Raw genomic sequence first — 7,024 nt, 5'->3', positions numbered from 1 at the left:
TGGAGTGTACTGATGCACAGCCACTGATGGATGATTCTGCTGGTACATTCACTCAGAGCACTACATTGTCCTTGCAGTGTACTGAGCCAGAATCTGACCCAGATGAAACTCAGGTGCCCCTTCCCGCATACTATACCACCATACACAGTGACACAGAGGAAGGTGCACATGACATTGAAGAGGAGGTGATGGATGACCCAGTTGTTGACCCAGATTGGCATCCATTGGGGGTAGAGGGTGCCGCTGCCAATAGCTCAGAAGAGGAGGAGGAGCATCCGCAGCGGGCATCGACATCGCAACAGCTGTTATCTGGCAGGCCCGGAACAGTCTAAAAATGGGTTACAAAAACCAAAAGAGTTGCAGGATAGCTTGGCCAGACGGTCAAAATAGCACAGCGTGCAAGGCCTCAAAATGTCTTCCATAGTAGGAAGAGTGCAGTGTGGCACTTTTTTTAAAAAAAAATCCTAATGATCAGGCAGAGATTATCTGTAAGAAGTGCGCAAAGACCTTTAGCCGAGGGAAAAAACTGAGAAATTTGAATACCAGTTGCATGCTAAGACATTTAACCACCATGCACTTGCAAGCGTGGACGGACTACAAAAACTCACGTACCACATGTGCTACTGCTCCCAAAGAAGGTAGTCAGCAACGCTACATTGTTTCCCCCACTGTAAGTCCACCGGTTAGCACATCACCAGTAGCAAATGTTGAGTTGTCATCGCAAGGGCAAATCAGTCAGGGAATCACACTGTTATTGCAACGAAAGACTGAATCTAGGCCATCAGAAAGAACACCAACTCCATCACCATCATCAACCCTCTCTCAGTCCGCCATGTCCACCGCTAGTTCCACCATATGCAGCTCTCAAGTCCAGCTCACCCTACCAGAGACTATGAGTAGGGCAAGAAAGTACTCATCCTCTCATCCGCGTACACTGGGTTTGAACGCCCACATTGCCTTTGTCCAATCACGTCTAATCCATACTGGGCCTGAGACCGTCTGAGCCTGCCTCCTGATATATAGACATAGGTTTTTAATGTGTAAACTATGCTACATATATACGTGTTACCCGGTGAAACTGTACCCTTTATCAACTTTTTAGAATCTTGTCGAATCCATACTGGGCCTGAGAACGGCTGCAGAGCTGTTAAGCAAGCTACAGCAACTGTGGTTTGGACACGTAATTTTTTGCATTTTTTCAGGAGTGCCGGTTAGGCCTAAGGCTAGTTTCACATTAGCGTTTTTTTGCGCAGCGCATCGTGCGCATAAAAAACGCAAAGAAAAACGCAAAACAAACGCACGTTTTTTTTTCGTCATGCGCACGCTGATGCATCAAAATAACGCAGCGTTACTTGCGTTTTACATGCGTTTTTGCATGCGGTTGCGTTTTTTATGCGCATGCGTTTTTAGGTGTGACATTTCACAATAGAAAAATCCTTGAACACCAATGGGTCACCAGTGGGCGTGTGTCATTGGAATGTTTTATAGACCCTGTACTGCTGAATTCATCAGATTTTGCTGCTGTTTCCGGTGTCAAGATGGACCTGCGTCTGGATAATTTCCGCTTCAAGCTGGATCTTGACATCGCGCTGTCTCAGGCGTATGCCTTTTGTTGCCAGCAAGAAACGGAGAGGGAGAGACAGCAGAGACGGCAGCGGCGTCGGTTTTGGAGGCATCCAATCATCGAACTCCGGGCAAGCCGTGGAGCATATCACACGCTGTACAGCGAGCTACAGGAAAACCCAGAGAAATTTGCTGACTATACACGGATGTCCCAGGAAAGCTTCCTTGACTTGCTGGGTATGGTTGAAGGAAACATCCGGAGACGGGACACTCAGCTCCAGCGTGCCATTCCTCCCGAAGAAAGGCTCCTTGTCACCTTACGGTATGTATGTTGTTATGTTTGCATAATTTTTTTGGCTTTTTCCATTTTTTTTTTTTTTTTTTTTTTTGATCCAAAAAATTAGGTTTTTTTTTGGCTATTGAATTTTAACATTATTTTTGGGAAATTGCTTTTTTGCATAATGGTTGTTCTTCTGTCATGTACTAATCCCATTTTTTTTTTGATCCAAAAAATGAGGGTTTTTTTTGGCTATTGAATTTTAACATTATTTTTGGGAAATTGCTTTTTTGCATAATGGTTTTTCTTCTGGCATGTACTAATCCCATTTTTTTTTTTTGATCCAAAAAATTAGGTTTTTTTTTGGCTATTGAATTTTAACATTATTTTTGGGAAATTGCTTTTTTGCATAATGGTTTTTCTTCTGGCATGTACTAATCCCATTTTTTTTTTTTGATCCAAAAAATTAGGTTTTTTTTGGCTATTGAATTTTAACATTATTTTTGGGAAATTGCTTTTTTGCATAATGGTTTTTCTTCTGGCATGTACTAATCCCAAGCCTTTATAAAATGTTTTTTTGCTATGTTGTATTAAAAAAACATGCAAAATAGTTAGGCCATGTACTTTTTTATTTTCAGTGTTTTTAGTAATACCCAAGACAGAAATATAATTATTTTTTCTTTTTATGTTTGGCAGGTTCCTGGCAACTGGAGAGAGTCTTTCATCCCTGCATTTCCAGTACCGGCTGGGAATCTCTACTTTATCCGGGATTGTTGCCGACACCTGCAGGGCTCTGTGGGATGTTCTGTGTCCGGAGTTTCTGCCATTGCCCACTGCCGAAAAGTGGCTTCAAATATCGGAGAAATTCTGGGCAGTCTGCAATTTCCCAAACTGCCTAGGAGCGGTGGACGGGAAGCACATCCGCATCACAAAACCTGCAAGAAGTGGCTCTGAGTACTACAACTACAAGAAGTACTTTTCCACAGTCCTAATGGCCATTGCGGATGCAGACTGCCGGTTTGTGGCGGTGGACATAGGGGCATTCGGACGGGGCAACGATTCACAGACTTTTAAGAACTCTGATATGGGCTGGAGGTTGTACGGCAACCATTTCAATTTTCCACTGGCACGGCCTCTTCCCCAAACCCAAACTCCACCACTGCCATTTGTAGTGGTTGGGGATGAGGCATTTCAGATGTGCCCAAACCTGCTGAAGCCGTACTCCAGCCGTGACTTGGACCACCCCAAGAAAATTTTCAACTACAGGCTTACGAGGGCTCGCAGGACTGTAGAGTGCGCCTTTGGCATTCTAGTGTCCAGATGGCGAATTCTCAGCACCGCCATCAATCTCAAAATGGAAACAGTGGATGAGGTGGTGAAGGCATGCGTGGTTCTGCACAATTTTGTTATGGCAAAGGAGCGGCCGAACTTTGACATGGATGAGCCTGCTGCCAACCCTTTGCCAGATTTTACTCAGCACCCTCTTCGGTCCTCAGTCGAAGTTGCCCAAATGAGGGACCAATTTGCGGACTTCTTTTTATCCGATGTGGGTCATGTAGCATGGCAGGATCAAATGGTTTAATAGTTTTGTTGTTTGTTAAAAATAAAATACATGTTTTTTTATACCTGTACCCAGTGTACTGTGTCTTAACAAACTCCACTACTCACCTGCCCAGGTTAAAGTAAAGAAAGGGAAACCACCATAAAAAAAAAATATATATATATATATATATATATATATAAATATATATATATATATATATTTTTTTTTTTTTATGGTGGTTTCCCTTTCTTTAGTTTATACCGGATGGTCAGCCATCCAACTCTGAAAGGGATACTATATTTCATTTATTTTTTTATTTATATATATATATATATATATATATATATATATATATATATATATATTTATATATATATATATATATATATAAATAAAAAAATAAAAAAATTAAATATAGTATGGCTGACCATCCGGTATAAACTAAAGAAAAACAAACCATAGTGTACGGCGCAGTGTGTGCAGGCGGCGAAAGACACAATAACCAAACATTATTTTGAAATAAAAATATAACATTTATTTTACTTATTTTTTAGTTGGGGGAAACTGGGGGGTATGGAGGGATGAGGAACGGCTTTGGGTGCAGTAAGGGGTTCTAGGGGAAGGAGGAACCAAAGAAGTGGGGGAAGGGAGCCGAGGCAAGGAAAGTTGTGAAGTGGGAGGTGAGGGAGGAGGGAGGGTCAGAGTCCTCCTCTTTGTTTTTTTATGACGGTGGCCCGTCGTCTTGCTGCTGTCCTCGCTAGAGCCTGAGGACTGGCTAGACCCCGGGGACCGCCTTGAGCCTCTGGACCGCCTTGAGCCTCTGGACCGCCTTGAGCCTCTGGAACGCCTGGAGGCTGTGGACTGGCTGGAGCTGGGGGACCGCCTGGCGCTTGTGGACCGCCTGCCAGGATCTTGTACCTGCTGTGGCATGCTGGTGGTGGTGGATGTCCTGGCAGGGGCCGTAAATATTGAATGCGGGTCCCCCAGCTGATGCTGCTCCGAGGTGGTGGTGCTGGTGGCGGTCCATGCAGGCGTGGTGGCTGTGGCGGTCCATACCGGGGTGGTCCTCCCGCTGGTGGTGGTGGTGGCGGCGCTACATGCAGGGGTGGTGACGACGGGCCATCCAGTGGTGGTGGCGGCAGCAGTGGTGGGCCAGGCAGGAGCAGCGCTTGGCATGGTGTTGGCGGGTAAGTGTCCAGCTGCACTCGGACTTGGGGCGGTATATTGGTGTCCGGCGAGGCTTGGAAGTGTGGTGGCTGTGCAGTGATATGCAGCAGAAGTAGGTAATGCTGTAAAACGAGTCAGGGGTGGCACCGGTGGAAATGCCACCGCTGACTGCTACATAATCCTACTCTGCTGCATAGCCTGCATAAAAGCATTGTTGCAGGCCTGCATGACAGTCAACTGGAGGTCAGGGGTAAGGTGTTCCGCCGTGTCCCGAGCTATTTGGGTATAAAAATGATGCGCTGGTCTGGCGAGGTCGACTTCCAGGCGCTCAAAGCGACCCTCGATAGACTTTTAGCGTTGGTCCAAAAGGAGGAAACCACTCTCAAGTCTATCGGAGAGTGCCTTGAGGCTACTCTGAAAGACCGAGCTCAATTCAACGAACTCGGGCATGAGAGGCCTGTCCGAGGTCCTCTGCCGCTGCTGGCGGGAAGTGCCCGCAAAACCAGTGGCAGAGACCTGGGACAGGGGAACACCTGAGCGACCAGCTTCCTGGTCTCCAGATGACTGTGGTGCAGACCTGCAAGGTGCTTCCTCGCTGATGGATGGCTGGGAGGGGTCCGGGGCAGCTTGATGAAGGACCGCTTCGGGACCAGGTTGCAGGGTGCTGCTCCAGGTGCTGTGAAAAGAAAAGAAAGAAATTACTACCATAAATTAACAATCGCCAACTCCTGTGGAATAGAAAAGCATAGAATAAAACACAATACAACTAGAAAATACTTACGTTCGGGAGGCAAGGACCGGTCTTAAAAATGCCAAGGCACGATGGTATCTGTACTTCGTGCCGGTCCTTGCCGCAGCACCACTGCGAACCTGATTCTCCTGACGGATATCCCTGTTGAAGCGGTCCTTCATCGAGCGCCAACGGGTTCTGACTTTGTTCACTGTGGTGGAAAAAAAAAAAAGAAAAAAGTAAGACTATGCACTGGAGGCTGTGATCATCCAACTGTGTGTGATGATAGAAACTCCATGGAGGTAATAGCATCACACACAGTTGGGTGATCCCGGCCAAGATCACTGCTGCATCACACTGCATTTAAATACTTACGAAAATCCTTGCGGACCCGGGGAGAGGCGTTGTCCCAGTCATCCATCAGCGATGCGGCCACCTCGTTCCAGAGCCGCCGGATCACCACGTTGTCCGAGTGCAGTTGGTGACGGGTGTCCCACAACGGGACTCGCTCCTGGACTAGACGGATGAGCTCGTCGTTGTCCAGGGCGAGGTCCTCCTCCCGCTGTGGAGCCTAGAAAAGAAAGACAAACATTAATCTTTGAAAGATTTTAAAATAAAAAATCTCAAAAACTAGCTGAAGAGTCCGTCGCTGCCCGGGCATAGTAACTAACTGTGGTTAGTTATAGAAAATTATAATTATCCTCCATCCCATAGTCCCGTGCCCATATACGATCATACATATCCTCCATCCCATAGTCCCATGCCCATATACCCATCATATATATCCTCCATCCCATAGTCCTGTGCCCATATACCATCATACATATCCGCCATCCCATAGTCCCGTGCCCATATACCCAAACAAACAAACATACACACACACACACACACACATACATACACACATACACACTTTGAGCTTTAGATATTGATACACAAGCCATGAAAAAAATTTTTGTTTTAAATGCAAAAAAAGCAACAAACATCGAAAAAAACAACCATGAAAATTAAAAAAAAAATACTTTAAAAAATACCAAAAAAAAAAAAGAAAATAAACCAGCCTAGAAATTAAGTTTAAAAAAAAATCTGTAACCAAAAAAGCAGCAAAAAAAACAAGGAAAATTACCAAAAAATACTAATAAAAATTTACCAAAAACATAAAAAAAATAAACACCTGAAAGAATTTTCAATGCAGTTCAAAAAAAAAAGAAAATAAACCAGCATAGAAATTAAGTAAAAAAAAAAACAGTCCGTCTGTACTTACATCACGTCTTCCCGCCCGCACTTGGCCTTGCTGCTCCTGCCGTTCCTCCGGTGGTGGTGGCGTGATGGAGGATGAGGTCTGAAAATTAAACAAAAAAAATTAACCACATGTGTTTATTTTTTCCAATCCATACGGAAGCATGGTACTCACTTCTTCTGCCTCTTGCCCTGTCCCGGGGACATATTCCTCACCAGATGAAGACATGCTGCAATAAAAAAAAAAGAGACATAAGTACATAGAAATGTATTGAAATTTCAGCCAGACATTAGGTTTCTCATACTTACATTGGTGCAGCTTGTGCTGTGTGTCCACTCGTGAGCAATCCTTAAAGTATTGTGGAATCCCAGTGCAGTGCCCACACCATTTTATCACCTTGGTTTAATTTTTTTTTTACTGTCTAGACCACATTTCAGTCGTGTTTATCTTAAAAACGCATGCGCATAAAAACGCAAGCGTGCGCAAGACCACGCACACGTATGC

The 7,024-nt window shown here is 44.8% G+C and overlaps 1 long non-coding RNA gene across 1 annotated transcript; it reads right to left on the bottom strand.

The window, feature by feature from the left end:
* Positions 1–3,995: 3,995 nt before the first annotated feature.
* Positions 3,996–6,781, bottom strand: LOC141060596 (uncharacterized). Its single transcript, XR_012222729.1, has 3 exons — positions 6,545–6,781; positions 5,656–5,851; positions 3,996–5,491 (listed from the first exon to the last, which is right to left on the bottom strand). It is a non-coding gene; the product is annotated as an uncharacterized lncRNA (long non-coding RNA).
* Between the last annotated feature and the right edge of the window lie 243 nt (positions 6,782–7,024).

This window comes from Dendrobates tinctorius, unplaced genomic scaffold, assembly GCF_039654945.1.
Source record: "Dendrobates tinctorius isolate UK_male_01 unplaced genomic scaffold, ASM3965494v1 ptg000241l, whole genome shotgun sequence".
Taxonomy (NCBI): Eukaryota; Metazoa; Chordata; class Amphibia; order Anura; family Dendrobatidae; genus Dendrobates; species Dendrobates tinctorius.
Note: the sequence above shows the minus strand (reverse complement) of the source record. Positions and strands in the feature narration are given on the sequence as shown.